Source organism: Bos indicus, chromosome 4 (genome assembly GCF_029378745.1).
Source record: "Bos indicus isolate NIAB-ARS_2022 breed Sahiwal x Tharparkar chromosome 4, NIAB-ARS_B.indTharparkar_mat_pri_1.0, whole genome shotgun sequence".
NCBI lineage: Eukaryota > Metazoa > Chordata > Mammalia > Artiodactyla > Bovidae > Bos > Bos indicus.
Genome location: NC_091763.1, coordinates 95,216,824 through 95,233,491, shown reverse-complemented (window position 1 = coordinate 95,233,491; position 16,668 = coordinate 95,216,824). Strand labels below are relative to the sequence as shown.

Below are 16,668 nucleotides of genomic sequence, written 5' to 3'. Positions count from 1 at the left end.
AAGACAGGTTCCATAGACCCGGTAGAAATAAGACCATAGCCCTAATTCTCCCCTGAATCCATTCTGGTAAAGTCTCTGTCTCCTGGCTACTTTTTTTCTGGTTAGTTATTTTGGCGATCCCTTGTCTTTTTTTTTTTTTTTAAACCATAAGTCTTACCTATACACTTTGCAATGTCTTTTCCTGGCTTGTGACCTGAGACCTATACCTTGACCTAAATATCTTCTTAGAGGAGCCCTCCAAGGAGTCAGCTAGAGCTAACTAAGTTGGCCTTTGGCGTGCTGGGGCTTTAAGTCGACCACATAGTGATTCAGAAGAGGCAGGACACAATAGTACCCACGTGCTGTGCACCAGGCACAGCTCAAAATGTTCTGCCCAGGGAAAGCCATCATCTGACTCCATGAATGGATTAGTGGCCTTATATGAAGAGATGATCTCTCTCTACCTGTGGATACAGCAAGAAGGTGTTCATCTGCATCAGATACCAAATCTGCTGAGAGCTTGGTCTTGGACTTACTAGCCTTTAGAAGAGAGAAATAAACATTTTTTTGTATAAGTTATCCAGTCAATGGTATTGGTTATAGCAGCTCCAACTGACAAAGACATCATCCTCCCTGCCTCTGTGACCCTGTACAGCGACTGTACAGTGACTTGGCGTCTATGGGCCAACAACAGTCTCTTTCTACCCCTTTGTAGAAGTTTTGATCACAGTTTTTCTTCTTGTCTTAGTCCTTTCTCTACTGCTTGCTGCTCTTCTGTTCTTCAACTTATTGTATGATATACCATCACTTAATTACTGTTTTTACAGCCCTCCCCCAAACATTGCAATGTGGGAGACCTGGGTTCAATCCCTGGGCTGGGAAGATCCTCTGGAGAAGGCAACAGCTACCCACGCCAGTATTCTGGCCTGGAAAATTCCATGGACAGAGGAGGCTGGCAGGCTACAGTCCATGGGTTGTACATGACTGAGCGACTTTCACTTTCACTTCTTTCTGCCCAAACTTGACCACAATAAATACATCTATTGAAGACACGTTCTGATTTTAAAGGTATTAAAAATGTGTAGGGAAAGCCTTATATATTAGCGTCTAGTGAACTAGACTATAGCTGGATGATTCTGGCTTTTAGCCACCTGTTAACATCAGTCTGTCTCATTCAGTAACACTATTCCTTCTTTATTATTATCTTACTATAGAAAAGAAAGAAAGTGAAGTCACTCAGTCATGTCCGACTCTTTGTGACCCCATGGACGGTAGCCTATCAGGCTCCTCCATCAATGGGATTTTCCAAGCAAGAATACTGGAATGGGTTGCTATTATCTTACTATATCTATAAACAAAAAAAGAAACAGAAAACCATTGTCTCCAGTACTTTTCTCAGAGTCTACTTGTCTCTGGATGTTAAGCCCTCTAGCATTATTTTCACAGGTCTGAGTCCTTCTGTAGAGTGAGTTTTCCCCTTACTCCTATCTATTTTCTGTGAGTGTCCTTTAAAAACAAGAGCTAATCAGACGCTCCTTGAACAGCAACATTGATCTTTTTTACTTAGATGCTCTCTTTTCTGTATTGAAATCACTGGCTTTATAAGAGTTCAAATTTCAAGTCATTTTGCTACTCTTGAGCTCTCTTTCCTAGTTTCTGGCCAGATAGAGCCTTATGTCCGTATTTTCTCTTAACTTGCTCAAGTCTTCTTTATATCCGGTTAGCAAGCAAAGAATTGCCTTCTCTGGGTACTACAAATTCAAGGATACCGTGGTCACTTACTTTAAGCTGTATGTCACTTCCACTGCACCAACACATTCTTCTTAGCTGGTTAGAATTAAGCTTAGAATAGTACCTCTTCAATAAGCGATTAGTTTAAATTTAAGTCATGCCAACTTTATTTGATGCCCACTTTTCAGCAGAATGAGCTTGTCAGTAGATGTTGAAGCTCTCCATTACCCCTATATTGTGGCCCTGTCCTATTAATTCTGCCATTTGTATTGGGAAAGCATTATTGATGTTGCCATAACAGGATCACAAGGCATGTTAGAACTAGCTGACAAAACATGGCCAGTGGAGAGAGAGTGTGAGCCCAGTAGGGAGTGAAGAGCTCTTTCTAGGGTATGGGCTGTAAATACAGAAGCTGGCTTGGATTAGGGCAGCTGAACTATGCAAGACCTGATGTCTCTCACCAAGGTGAAGTTCAAAAAGCTACTAATACTATGAAGTCCAGCATGAAGGCACCCGTGTACAGTTTAAGGAGACCATGGCAGGAGTGTGGACAACACAATACAACCCTCTGGAATGAGGACTGGTCAGTGATAAGCTAAACAAGACATCAGAATCAAGGTCAAAAAGACCAGGGTTCAGGAGAATGTCCCAAATATAAAGGGAATCTGGATGCAAGGCAAAATGACCAGAGACAGAAGGTGTGGAGGTCAAGGTGGAAGCACAGAATTGAAAAAACATGGAGTGGGAGGTATAATAGGAGGAGCCTACAGATGTCAAAGGCTCACAGCTGACCTGACTGGAAGGAAGCAAGATGCTGGGGCTGATATTGATGACATCAGTTCAGTTCAGTTCAGTTCAGTCCCTCAATTGTGTCTGACTCTTTGTGACCCCATGAACTGCAGCACGCCAGGCCTCCCTGTCCATCACCAACTCCCGGAGTTCACTCAAACTCATGTCCATCAAGTTGGTGATGCCATCCAGCCATCTCATCCTCTGTCATCCCCTTCTCCTCCTGCCCCAAATCTGTACCATCATCAGAGTCTTTTCCAATGAGTCAACTCTTCACATGAGATGGCCAAAGTATTGGAGTTTCAGCTTTAGCATCAGTCCTTCCAAAGAACACCCAGGACTGATCTCCTTTAGGATGGACTGGTTGGATCTCCTTGCAGTCCAAGGGACTCTCAAGAGTCTTCTCCAACACTACAGTTCAAAAGCATCAATTCTTTGGCGCTCAGCTTTCTTTATAGTCCAACTCTCACATACATACACGACCACTGGAAGAACCATAGCCTTGACTAGATGAACCTTTGTTGGCAAAGGAATGTCTCTGCTTTTGAATATGCTATCTAGGTTGGTCATAACTTTCCTTCTGAGGAGTAAGCGTCTTTTAATTTCATGGCTGCAATCACCATATGCAGTAATTTTGGAGCCCCCCAAAATAAAGTCTGACAGTTTCCACTGTTTCCCCATCTATTTCCCATGATGTGATGGGACCAGATGCCATGATCTTTGTTTTCTGAATGTTGAGCTTTAAGCCAACTTGTTCACTCTCCTCTTTCACTTTCATCAAGAGGCTTTTTAGTTCCCCTTCACCTTCTGCCATAAGGGTGGTGTCATCTGCATATCTGAGGTTATTGATATTTCTCCCGGCAATCTTGATTCCAGCTTGTGCTTCTTCCAGCCCAGCGTTTCTCATGATGTACACCGCATATAAGTTAAATAAGCAGGGTGACAATATACAGCCTTGACGTACTCCTTTTCCTATTTGGTACCAGTCTGTTGTTCCATGTCCAGTTCTAACTGTTTCTTCCTGACCTGCATACAGGTTTCTCAAGAGGCAGGTCAGGTGGTCTGGTATTCCCATCTCTTTCAGAATTTTCCACAGTTTATTGTGATCCACACAGTCAAAGGCTTTGGCATAGTCAATAAAGCAGAACTAGATGTTTTTCTGACATACTTTCTCTCTGATCAGAACTGGCATTTAAATTTTGGGGAGCTCGGAGAACTAGAACTATAGGCAGGGCTCCTTAGATAATCCAGCATCTTGTTCCATCTGGAAGGCAAAGGCAAGACACCTAGCCAGCTGCCTTATTGTAAGCTCCTGTGACGTCACTTCTGCTTTTATTTTGATGGTTCTACCAGCCATCAACGTTCAGGTTTGTGAGTTTTCATTTGTATTCGTAAGTTCTTAACTCACATGGCTATTCTATTTTGCCTTTAATTGTGTGTTTCTTTTGAACAAATTATGTACCTTCATATTGGTGCAATACAACAACTAATTCCCTGGTGGCTCAGCTGGTAAAGAATCCACCTGCAATGCCGGAGACCTGGGTTTAATCCCTAGGTTGGGAAGATCCCCTGGAGAAGGGAACAGCTACCCACTCCAGTATTCTGGCTTGGAGAATTCCATGGACTGTATAGTCCATGGGGTCACAAAAAGTTGGACACGACTGATCGACTTTCACTTACTTATTACTTACTGTGTACAGGTACCATGCTAGCTGATTTACATATACTATGTCTTATTTAATTCCCACAGCACCTCCTTGGGAGGTGGGTATTACGATGCTCATTTTAAAAAGAGGAAAATGAAGCTTATATGGTTTATGTAATCATCCTGAGGTCACACATCTGGGACACAAAGTGCTCAGATTTAAACTTAATTTTTGCCTATGCATCTGAGGCTTAAACGACTATATTTATACTGTAATACATTCAAACCACTGACACCTGTCAGCCACTAGATTTTTAAATTTATCTTCTATCCTCTTTTATCTCTAACTCCCTAACAGTACTGCAGTATATAAAAATGATCATTAGTAAGTAGTTACTGAATGAATTAATGCAGCTTAAAAATGTTATTAGAATTACTATGTCCTCTCTTGGTTTGGGTGTTGATATAGACAAGCGATAAGAATTCTTCAGTTTGCTCTACAGAAACACGACACTGACATGCATTCATTCATTACATGGCTGAGAAGGGGCCAACTGGTAATCCACACTGAACTGAGGAGACATGCTAAGTCAGATGTAGGCAAATGTGTTTATATGTTCAAATAAATTTGAGAAGTTAAAATAAAGGGTATACATGAAACAGATTATTTTCTTCAGAGCTCTGAATCTGAAAATCTTTCTCACGACATGGTCTTCTTGTTTGTCTGAAATCAGAGGTTGCCAAACTAACATCCATGGGCCAAATCCAGCCCACCCCTGTTTTCGCATGGCCTGTCAGCTAAAAATGGTTTTCACATTGTTAAGTAGCTGAAAAACATCAAAAGAAGAATGATACTTCATGACATGCAAAACTTATATGAAATTCAAAGCTCATTTTCCATAAATAAAGCTTAATTGGAAACACAGCCAAGGTCATTCACTTACTTATTGTCTATGGTTGCTTTAGCACTACAAAGGCAGAGCTGAGTAGGTGGGACAGAGACTGTGTGGCCCACAAAGCCTGAACTATTACCCTTTACAGAAAAATTTACTAGTCTCTGGTCTCACTAAGTAACACAGGATGTTATAACATTTTAAATATTGTTTGACATCTATTACTTTGGTTTCTAACTGGAGGACCCTGGACCCAAAAGTCATGACATCTCTTTTTGCGGTGTAGAAGGTTTCCACATTCTCAGGACAAAGTCAAACCCTTTCCTCCTTCGGCATCCTCTACATTCTCTCCCGAAAGCAGTAGCACCTTTTGGCAGAAGCAATAACAAACTGAGAAGCTGGTGGTTTCTCTAAGAGGTAGTATGTTTCTTCCTAACCAAAGTCATTTTTCTCTTTGATTGGAAACTGGGGCTGGGCATCCTTATGAGTGGTTACAGTGTATTACAGAAACGGATTCTCCAGACTCCATCAACCAATTCAAGGTGATATGATGGAGTCACATTGGTGAGGAAAAGCAAATTGCTCTTTTTGTCATCACCCAGGACTTAAATAAAGACAAAAATGACTCAGAATGACGAGACACGGGTGCATATTATTTATCAAAATATTTTCAGGAGGCATTTAACACCCCAGCAACGTGGCATTGTGAGAGCTCAATTAACATGTTAGCTCGGGAGTAAAACCAAGGGATCTTTCTAAGATCAAGTTTGGTTTACAGTACAGTTCAAGAGAATATGCTTTATTTATTTATTGAGACACAAAGACACATACTATTGTTGTTGTTTTTTGTATCTCTATTTCTCTTTCTGTATCTTCGTCTTTCTCTCCAATTTAACAAAAATATACTGATCATTGATTATACCTGAGAGGTACAGGGAAAGCCCTAAGGATACAAAAATAAATCAGATAATTGCAACTTTCAAGGAGCTTACGGTTTATGAGGAAAACAAATTATAGTGATCTTCCTGGACTTTGGGGCAGCATTTAACATGAGTTGATGTTAAATGCTTAATATATTCTTAATATATCCTCCTTAATATATTCCTCTCTTGGTGGCTTTAGTCCCATAGTCTCCTGGTTTTAGTTCTCTGGTTTCTGATTCTCAGTCTCCATTATCAGGTCTTTTTTTTTCTCTCTCTCTATTCAATCTCTAAATGATCAGAGTTTAATCATGGGTCTGCTTTTCTTTTGATTCTATCTACCCTCCCTAGGCAATCTTCTCTCAAATTTATAAATCCAGTTCTAGCAACTCTCTTGAACTTCCAATCCATATAATGAAACTGCAGTAAACATCTCCACTTAGACAGATACTGCAATTCTGCAAATGTCCCAAGATTTTCCATCTCAGTCACTGACGTCCGTACTCATTCATCTCCTTTTTGAAGAAATCTCAAGTCAGTCATGATACTACCTCCCTCTCCATAACTCACTAATTCCATCCAATTGTCAAATTCTTTAAAATAGCTCTTGACTTGGATCATTTCTCTTCCTGAGCACACTATCACTGTAGATGAGGAAGCCATGCCTCACAATTTTTAACAGTTGTCCACCATTATGTGTAACTGTACCATAATTTATTTAACCATTTCTCTATCAATGGACATGTAGGTTGTTTTCATTCTTTATCTACCATAAATAATGCTTCAGCAAAGATACTGGAAGAGTCATTCTTCAATACTTGTCAGTATGTCTATTGGATAAATATAGAAAAATGGAGCTGCTAGGCCAAAGGCTTTGTACATTTAGAAATTTGATAAATACTGCCAAGTTACCCTCCACAGGGGTTATACCAATTTTCATCCTATTGACAATGTAAAATAATGCCCACTCCCCAGCCTGGCAAACTAAAGTATGCTAATTAAACTTTTTGATTTGTGTCAACTCAGTAAGTAAAATAAAGGAGAATAGGGTGGCAGATGATGACATGGTTAGATGGCATCACCGACTCAACGGACATGAATCTGAGCAAACTCCGGGAGATGGTGATGGATAGGGAAGCCTGGCATGCTGAAGTCCATGGGTTGCAGAGTCGGACACAACTTAGCAACTGAACAACAACAGTATGTAAAAAATATCTCTTATTGCAGTTGTAATTTGCATATTACTTGTTATTAGAAAGGCTGAGCACTTTTGCATATTTTAAAGACCTATTTGTGTTTCCTTAACTGCTCTCATAACTTTTACCCAGTCTCATGGGAGTTTTTGATGCTTTTCTTATTGATTAGTAGCAGTGCTCTGATTTCTTCTTAAATTATCCAATTTCCATATTCTTTCAGAATCCTAGTAATTTTTAAAACTCAGAATTTTATCAAATTTTCCCAAATAACAAGTAATCGTCAATTTTTAAAAATTTATTTTTCAATTGGAGTATGATTTCTTTACAATGTCGTGTTAGTTTCTGCTGTACAACAATGTGAATCAGCTATATGTATACACCCCATCCCTCCTGAGCTTCCCTCCCCTCACCACACCCACCCAGGTCATCACAGAGCACCAAGCTGAGCTCCCTGTGCCATACAGAAGCTTTCTACTCTCTATTTTACACATGGTAGTGTATACACATCAATGTTACTTCAAATGTTAACTCCATTATAGGGGAGCCCATTATGAATTGATTTGCAGAAGTCCTGACTACCTGCAAATAGCTTAAGACTGCTTATACCTCTATCTATGCTATGTCATTTAATTTTCCTAACAGCCCTACGAGGCATGTATTAGTATTAACTCCAAAATAAAGCTCAGAGAATATGAACGTCCAGGGTTACACAGCTAATAACCCTTCCACACCTGGAACCTTAAAAGTCTAGTAATCCACCATCACTGGCCATTCCTGAACCACATCAGGCTCTGGTCCTTGATGCCTCTAGTTTCTGATAACCAATTGCTCTTCTCTTTTGCCTTCTATAAACATGCGGTGAACATTTTTAAGTACCTACCATCTGCCAGGAATCCTCATGGGGTTCACATTTTAGAAGGGTTCTCATTTATAAGAATAAAAACACACAATAATAAAGCTTTACTAAGATGGGTGGGAAGGGGCAAGGAAGGGTACTTTCAGCCAGGTGGTCAGGGTGGACCTGCTTGAGGAAGTGACATTTAAACAAAGATTAGAATGATCAAATCCAGGAAAAGGAAATATCTAGGTGAAGTCCTTTAAATACAAGAGCAAATCTAATGCATTCGAGGAATAGAAAAATAGACCACTGAAGTTAGAGTCAGAGGAGAGTGGTGGGAGAAGAGATCAAAGAGAGGTGGTCTGGGATGCCACAGAAGGCTTTCTGTCTGGCAAAGGAGTCTGAACTTTATTTCAAGTGTAATCAGAAGACAAGGAAGGATTCTAAGACAGAAGTGATACGATCTGTGTGTTATGATTTATGTCACTCTAGCTGCATTGTGGAGAGAGGAGGCAAAAGTGGAAATAGGAAAACCAATTAGAAGCTATTACAGGAGCCCAGAAGATGATGTCTGTATTAGGGTGGTGGCAGTGGAAAGAGAAAGAGACAGATTTTGGAAATGTTTTTGAGGGTTAAAGTAGACCTAAATTCTTTATGGAGGAGACATGAGAATGGAGGAAAAGGAGAAGAACCGTGAATATCTACGTGCTTTTTGGCTTGAGCAAATGGTGGATGGTGACCTAGACAGCATATTAAAAAGTAGAGACATTACTTTGTCAACAAAGGTCCGTCTAGTCACGGCTATGGTTTTTCCAGTGGTCATGTATGGATGTGAGAGTTGGACTATAAAGAAAGCTGAGATCCAACCAGTCCAACCTAAAGGAAATTAGTCCTGAATATTCATTGGAAGGACTGATGTTGAAGCTGAAACTCCAATACTTTGGCCACCTGATGCGAAGAGCTGACTCATTTGAAAAGACCCTGATGCTGGGACAGATTGAGGGCAGGAGGAGAAGGGGACGACAGAGGATGAGATGGTTGGATGGCATCACTGACTCGATGGACATGGGTATGGGTAAACTCCGGGAGTTGGTGATGGACAGGGAGGCCTCGCGTGCTGCTTGGGGTAGCAAGGAGTCAGACACAACTGAATGACTGAACTGAATAAACTGATGTCATTCAATTTGAAGAAGCCCAAAAGTATCCAGAATTTCATATTACTATATTATGTCCTTCTTTCCCTATGCATCCTTAACCTCACAGATCATGATTTTCTCTTCCTGATATTTTCATTTTCCTTCCTACTTAGTCTTTAGTTCTTCTTATCCAAAAGAACTTTTTCTATCTACCTCCTCTACTCATATCCACTCCTCAGTCCACTGCAATCTGGTTACTATCTCCTTTTCCTAATAAACTCCTTCTTTCTGAACATAACACTGACCTTGTTGTTAAAACCAAGGAATCTCTGTCTATTTTTCTTGACCTCCGTTTAGCATTTCAAACTATTGCCAATTTCTCTTGACTTCTCCAAAACTACTTGTTCCTGGTCCTTCTACCTCTCTGGATGTTCTTTTTTGTGTATTTATTTCCTCATTTTTTTCAATGTTTGCATTCCCATAAGGTTTCAGAAGAGGTCCTTCTCTCTTCTTACTCTATACCTTTTATCTTGAAGATGTCATCTACTTCCAGGGACTGTTACTCATTCTGACGATTCCAGCACATCTCTCTCTCCTGAGCTCTCAACTCAAGTAATAGAAAGCTTCATTTTGATATCCTATGGATACTTCAAACACCATGCTTCAAATTAAACTAAATTCCCTCCTCAACCTATATCTCTTCATCTTGGCAAATGGTACCACCATCTTTCCATTTATCTGAGCTGTATTTCTTCTCCGGTTCCTGAATCCTGCAGACATAATCAATAATAAAATTCAGCTTGTTCTATACCCTGTTTTTCTTGAATCCTTCTCCTCTCTCCATTTCTATTCTTGTTGCTTTAGCTTAGGTGTCCATCATTTCCATCCCCATAATGCTGAAACAGCCTCCGAGCTAGTCTCCCTGCTTATCGTGTTGCTCACACTAATAAATTCTCCAAACTGGACTGAACTTTATAAAATGGACATTTGAGTGCCTCACTATGCTCCTTAAAACTCATCAGTAGTTCTCCAGTGGCTTTAGGGTAAGTTGAAATTTATTAGGAGGATATATAAGACTTTTCATAATACAAGACCTTGTTGATCTTTCTGGGTTCTGCTATGCATTCATACAAGACAGAATCTATTATTTGCTGGGCTCTGTCCTTCACCTTCAACTCTATGGGCACACCTTCTTACCCTCAGGACTTTACACATAATACTTTCTTTGCTTGGTCTACATTTCTCTTTGATTTGCCCACTTGTCTGGATTATTCTACTTATGCTTCAGATCTCCTCTCTAAATTCATTTTCTATGGTTAGGGACCGTGACTATGCAAGGTGAAGGTTAAATGTATACCTTTCCAATGAGCTCCCGTGTTGCTAACATCTTAGTATTGTATGATCAATTTTGCACTTATCTGTCTCCTCATTAAACTACAAGATCCTTCAGAGGAGACTGTGTTATTTATCTTTGTATTCCCACTGCCTAGCACAGTACTTGACACATAGCAGGCACTCAATAATGAATAAAGAAAGTGGAAGAGTTGGGTTTCAAAGTCAGATCTTCTCTGTCTGGTACAAATCTCACATTTCTTCATGCTACTTCTTAACATCTTGAGCCTGGAAATTTTTTAAATCTAGGTATATTTTTGCCTGTAACTAATTAAAATACAGGCAAATAACTAACTCCATGAGAGTTGAGTTAATCATGTAATTCTTTAATAGCCTTTATTCATCATTCCATCATTTTGCTCATCAAAGTACTTTGGGTTAAATGAATCTAAATTGAATGAAGGATCTTTTGATACACTTTTACATCCTTTCTACCTTTCCTCCTATTCCTCCTACAACACCTGAAAGTAAGCAGAGTTAAGTACTTTGGGAGTCAGGTAAATTTTATTTGTCTGGCAACTGACACTATAAAGTGATGTGTCAACAGCATACTCTTTCCCATTATAATTTCCTCCAAGGTTTCTATGGATAGGTATTAAAATTTCAGCGCCAAAATTTAACATTGCAAAATTCAGCTAAAATTGAAATTTTTATGCAGTGAGTTCAGTACAACACAGAATTTTGTAAATAGAATCTTAAAGATTCTATAGCCCAGCATTTCTGTTTAGCTTCCAAGAGGAAACAGACAGGAGAAGACTTGTACTAGCTCAACCAAGGTCATCCAGCCTATTAAAATTTCCTAACTTTCAGCTGGCTGGTCTCTCCTCAGTGCCATAGATACCCTATTCTCTTCCATCCAAACAAATTATCTTCATCAGAACCTACCTATTTACATAGATACATTTCTTTATGATATTGCCTTTTTTGGTATCCTTGTTATAAAGAGGAAGGAACTGAAAACTAAGCAAGGCTGTCTTATCCAGGGACATAGGAGAATTGGCAAAAGAGACAATTAGTACAGAGAGATGGGCTTCTATTTGTACTGTAGCCTTGTAATCACACTATGTTCTCTGAGTGCCCCAACGCTAACCCAAGCTTATTTGTACTTCTGGGGCCTGGATTCTATTCAGTTCTATGCCTTATTTAGTCTAAATGATTTCCCCAGCTTCAGTGTGTATTTTTTTTTTTTTTTGAGCTTTATTTTAGAAATATCATACTTAAATCTGCCCTCAAATTGAGTTTGTTTTAGTTCTAATGCTGAGGAATGAAGATTCTGGGTAAAAGAAATAAAGATGATGGGTTTTTCTAGGCTTTACATTTCAAGAATGGTTTTCTCAAATGGCAACTGGCAGTATACCTTATTCCTCAAATTATGACATTTTCTATGGGAATTAGAATTTAATTGGGATAATTGGTTTCACAGCAAGCACAGATTTCTTTCCAAGAGTATCAGTTTGATAATATTTTACCAGCTAAAGCTACGAGACAAATATAAACCAGTTCTGAGAAACAGGAAGTGAACCTGACTGGTCTAGGCTGCGTGTCCCTGGTGGTGACGCACATACAGAAATCAAATTAGGAAAACAAGATATGTGGGTGTGAGGGAGTCGATAATAATTCAGGATGCTCCAACACAAGCGAGAACTCCTTTAACCAAATGCCATTCATTTTAATAGCACCCTGAGAAGTTTGATTTCCACATAACATACGAGTGATTAGAAAGCAGGACGAGCTTGAGTTCCCTAGCAACAGCATGTGCTTCTGAGACAGTCATTAGCCTTTCAGTTAATCCCGCCAACCCCTTACTGCTAATGTATGACTGACATTGAAAAAAAAAAAAAAAATGATGTTGCAGAAAGTGCTTTGATTTCCAGGAGCAAAATGGACAAGAATAATATATATATACATACATATGTATATATATAATATATATGTGTGTTTATGTTAAGTTGTCCTGAGAACTGCACTCAGGTAAAAGGAGCAATTTTCCTACATGCCCAGCCTGTCCCCATGTCCCCATGTTCACTGCTTTTAGTTCTACGTTTCTGAATCCCCTCCCAGTAAAGGGCAGCAGAGGTGAAAATTCTTCAGGCTTTAAGACAGTCCCCTCATCGAATGTAAATCATAGTCTGAAGCTGGGGTGGGCAGTTTGTGTGGCAGGACTGAGGCTGACAGAGGGTAAGGGGGGAGGGAAACCGCAAGGCGTAGTTTTCTTTCTCCTTTAAACAGCATAAACTACCCTGGTTGAAGCTGCTTGGGAAAGGCGGGTGGCAAAGGGAAAGAAGCTATTTTTCCTATTGATTGTTTAATTGCACCAGAGGCTGTTTGTCCAAGGCCACTGGCCAAGAGCATTATGTCTGTGGCTAAAGTGAGGTTGGGCAGGTTTCCATACCCTTTCCTAGTTTTAAACAAGGCAACCCATAAAGCTCAGCCAGGCTATAGGAATAGGGTGTATGTCGACTTCTGCTACTCAGCTGTACCCTAAAGCGCCAGGGCTGATGGGATGATGGTTTTCTAACTCTGAAACATTGCCTCTAGCTCGGTCCTTGGTTCAGGATGCACTACTCCTCTGTGTAGCTTGGGTCACCTGCGGGCCATTATTCGAACGGTAACTACTGCCACTGGTCATCCTTATTGTGGCCTGGGTCCCTTTCAGCTGGGGACTGGGCTCCTTCAGTTTGGCCAGGGTGATTCCTAGTTCTCCCCGCCTCCCCACCTAACCCCCTGCACGCTCCCTTCCCAAGGCGACCACCTGCGCCGCCCCACTTACCATCTGCCCCGCGGGGAGGGCCCCCCGGGGTGGCGGAGCCCTCCCTGCTCCCGGGCGGCTCTGGGGGAACTCGGTGTTTGCCTCCAGCCCTTCGCTACCGGAGAGATCAGGTTCCTCCCCTCCTCCCCCTCCAGCTCCGGCCGCCGCCGCCGCCGCCTCCTTCTTGCATGACACAGCAGAACCGCAGCTGCCGCAGCAAGTCCCAACCATCCGCCCAGGAAGCGCCGCAACCGGGACTCGGGAGGGGCGGAGGGGGAACCAGGCAGGGGCCACAGCCGAGGGGGATGCTTGCCCCCGCTTTGCACCACACACTCTTTTCCCAGCCCAGGGGCATGGGAACAAAATCAGGCTCAAGCCGACCAGGCCAAGCCCGTGAGGAAAGCTGGGGGTTCGGCGTCAGAAGGGATGGGACCAAAGAGAAGGGTGTGAAGGAGACCCCAATTGAGGCAGGTCATTGCAGGGGAAGAAGGGGAAGAAGAGGCCGAGAAGTCGAGGGCCAGACTGTGAAGGAGAATAAAGGAGGTCAAAGAAAGGTAAGGAGGTAGAGTTGCAGAGAAGGGAGACCGAGCTGGGAAGGGGAGGGGACCTGCTTTGGAAGGAGGACTGGGAGGGAGAATTTGGGGAGGCCTGAGCTAAGTATCTAGGCAGCACATGGTGAATTGGGAGGCAAAAGCAGGAAAGGGGAAAGGGATGTGAGAATTAGGCGTTAGATGGTAAGGTAAATATTGAGGGACATATTAAGGAATCAGAAGGGATGTAGTGGAGATCATGCATCATGGCTGATAATCAGAGGGAAACTGATGAGGTGGAAAGAGATATAGTCAAGGCAAAGAAAACATGATCTTCCGCCCCACTCTTCAGTTTCCTATGAAGTTTTTCATAATGCTGCCAATCCAACAGGGAGTTTTCCTTATAAATTGAAAAGCATGAACTAAAACATCAAAAGAGCCGTTTAGCTTGGATTTACAGGATAAAATCCTATGATCCATGCAATCTTTAAGGCAGAGATTTAGGATTGGGGGTTGTGATTCAATAACACGGAAGGCTCTAAAAACCGATGGTATGGATTCACACATAACTGGACTTAAGTCTTTCAGTGTCTGTTAAATGCTTCAGTTAAATGCTACAAATGATGACAAAGTTATTGGTTCAAAATATCATATAAAGGCACAGACTTTTTCTCTGTATAGAAACATATATATAAATCTATAGGTAATTTCTAGCGTCTAGCACGTCCACTATGATTAAGGGGAAAATGTGTTTTTCTGATTATTTGATTTCCCACCAAACACACTACGCATTTTACAGCAGATCAGCTGCTTCTATTTGAAAAATGTGGTCAGAAAAGTAATGCAAAAGCTGCCACTTTGGTTTTGTCTGTACCTTCCAGGTCATATCGTCGTACCTCACTTCCTGACACAAACAAGTTTTTACTGTTGTCAGCAACAAAGTCCTAATATAGCTGCGGAAGAGAAAAACTGCATTGCATTTGCCTCCTGCAAGCATCATCAACACAGTTACCGGAGGAATGTTGATTCCAGAAAAGCTTTAAGGCTGGTACGATGGTAATTATGTATCAAATGCCTGATTCTATTTCTGTTATTATTGTTTTGTCATTTCTGAGCCACCCAAGAACTGGCTGAACTCGCAGAGGGACAAGTCCGGTTCTTCTTTTTGCCTCGGTAAAATTTAATCAGACCTGATAGAAAACTCATTGCTCTAGGGGAAAATAAAGTAGGAGCCACGAAATGTCATTTTAACAGAGCGTGGGTTTTGTGACTGTAGGAAAGGATTTAAGGACGCTCCTTCTGTTCGGTTTCCTATGTAATGAGCAAAGGCTACACGCACGCACAGACGCCACAGCTCCCGGATGCTGTGGCTCGCTTATCTAGGCTTCTGCAGCGCCAGGAGCCCCTCCGGGATGCTGCGAGGGGCTCTCGGTGGGTGGTGGTGGTGGTACGAACGGCTGCGGCCGCCGCCGCCAGTTCTGCCGCTGCTGTTGTTGCTGCTGCAGTCACGTGGGAGGCCCTTTAAGTTTCCATAGAGAGGCCTCTCCGGTGTCACATGATGGACATGATATAATGAAACAACGTTGTGGAGAGGAAAGCATTAGGGGAGCCCACGGCTACAAAAACAAGTGAGTGAGAAGAGGTGGGAGGAAGAGAAACTACGCCACCTCCCCTGCAGCCGAGCCGCACGCAGCAGTTCCCCGCGGGAAGTGGGCGACGCCGGCGGGGGGGAAGGGAGACCCGGTCCCCAGCCCCGGCCGGGGGACCCCCGCCGCCCACAGCCAAGAGAACAACTTTTAGCCGGCAGCCTCGGCCAGCACTGCACCTGTCTCCGAAGCCTCCATCGCTCCTCCTGATGATCAAAGGGGAATTCTAGAAGACTGTGCTCTACAAATATACATGCGCATCGTTTTCCCCCTTGCGTCTCGCTCCGCAGGAAGGAAAGAGAAACGGATTAAAGCGGCAGCGGGTGTTCAGCCCCAAGGTAAGTTCTGGAGGGTGGGGAAAGCCGGCCCAGCAGGACTTCGGGATGGGAATTTTGTTCTCAGTTTGGACCTCTCGAGATGAAAAGAGGCATCCCCTCACTGCTGCGAGGCGGCGGGCTCGATGGTCCAGCAGAAACATTTCCACTGTGGACTCCGGTTATTTCCTCTTTCGCACGCCCCGCGGTCCCACCCTGGGACTCCCCGGGGGCCCCTCGCCTCCCCCTGGAAGGGCCCGCAGGTCCCAGCCGGGATGTTGGCGAGCCGGGCGAGGAAAGGTAGGGGTGGTGGCGTTAGCCGGGAATGCCGAGGCGATTTCGCCATGTTTGTGTTGCTAAGAGCACTTTTTTCCCCTTTGAGGTGGCTTGATGCCACATGGCTCCTCCGGAGCTGCTGCCGGGTTGAGAGTGTGTGTGTGTGTGTGTGTGTTTTTCAATGTCCGCATTCCAGCTAATGTTGCGCAGATAAAATTCAAACTTGAGGTAAACAGAAGAGGAGGAGGAGGAGGGGAGGGAGGGGGGAAGATTGTTTCCATTTCGAGATTCCACCTCTTCACTCCGCGGAGAGTCACATCCCGGAACCTCGAGAGTACTTGGTCCTGTCTTCCCCCCACCCCACCTCTGCTGACCACCAGAAATAAGGCGACGGGGGTGGGGGTGCTCACAGAGGACGCGGAGTCTGCGTTCTAAAGGGGAAAAACAGCACCCCCCGGCATCCAGGCCGTCGGCTACTTTCCTCGTTCCACCCGGAGGGACGGAGGATGCCCTGCTGCGCTCTCGAGTTGGGGGACCGGAGGATCGCGCTCTTGGGCGGGGCTGGGGGGGGTGCCTGATCCCCGTCTCACTCCCTCTTACTTTAGGGAACCGGACGGCACCGCTCCCACCCTAC

The 16,668-nt window shown here is 43.0% G+C and overlaps 1 protein-coding gene across 3 annotated transcripts in view; it reads right to left on the bottom strand.

The window, feature by feature from the left end:
* Positions 1-13,430, bottom strand: part of MKLN1 (muskelin 1) — a 391,490-nt gene extending 378,060 nt beyond the window's left edge. For 2 of the 3 annotated variants that reach the window (XM_070787309.1, XM_070787311.1), the window contains exon 1: positions 13,290-13,428. The gene's annotated coding sequence lies outside the window, so the exon portion shown is untranslated. Of the gene's footprint in view, positions 1-13,289 lie in introns of all 3 variants that reach the window. The other variant, XM_070787313.1, reaches the window with a different exon arrangement.
* Between the last annotated feature and the right edge of the window lie 3,238 nt (positions 13,431-16,668).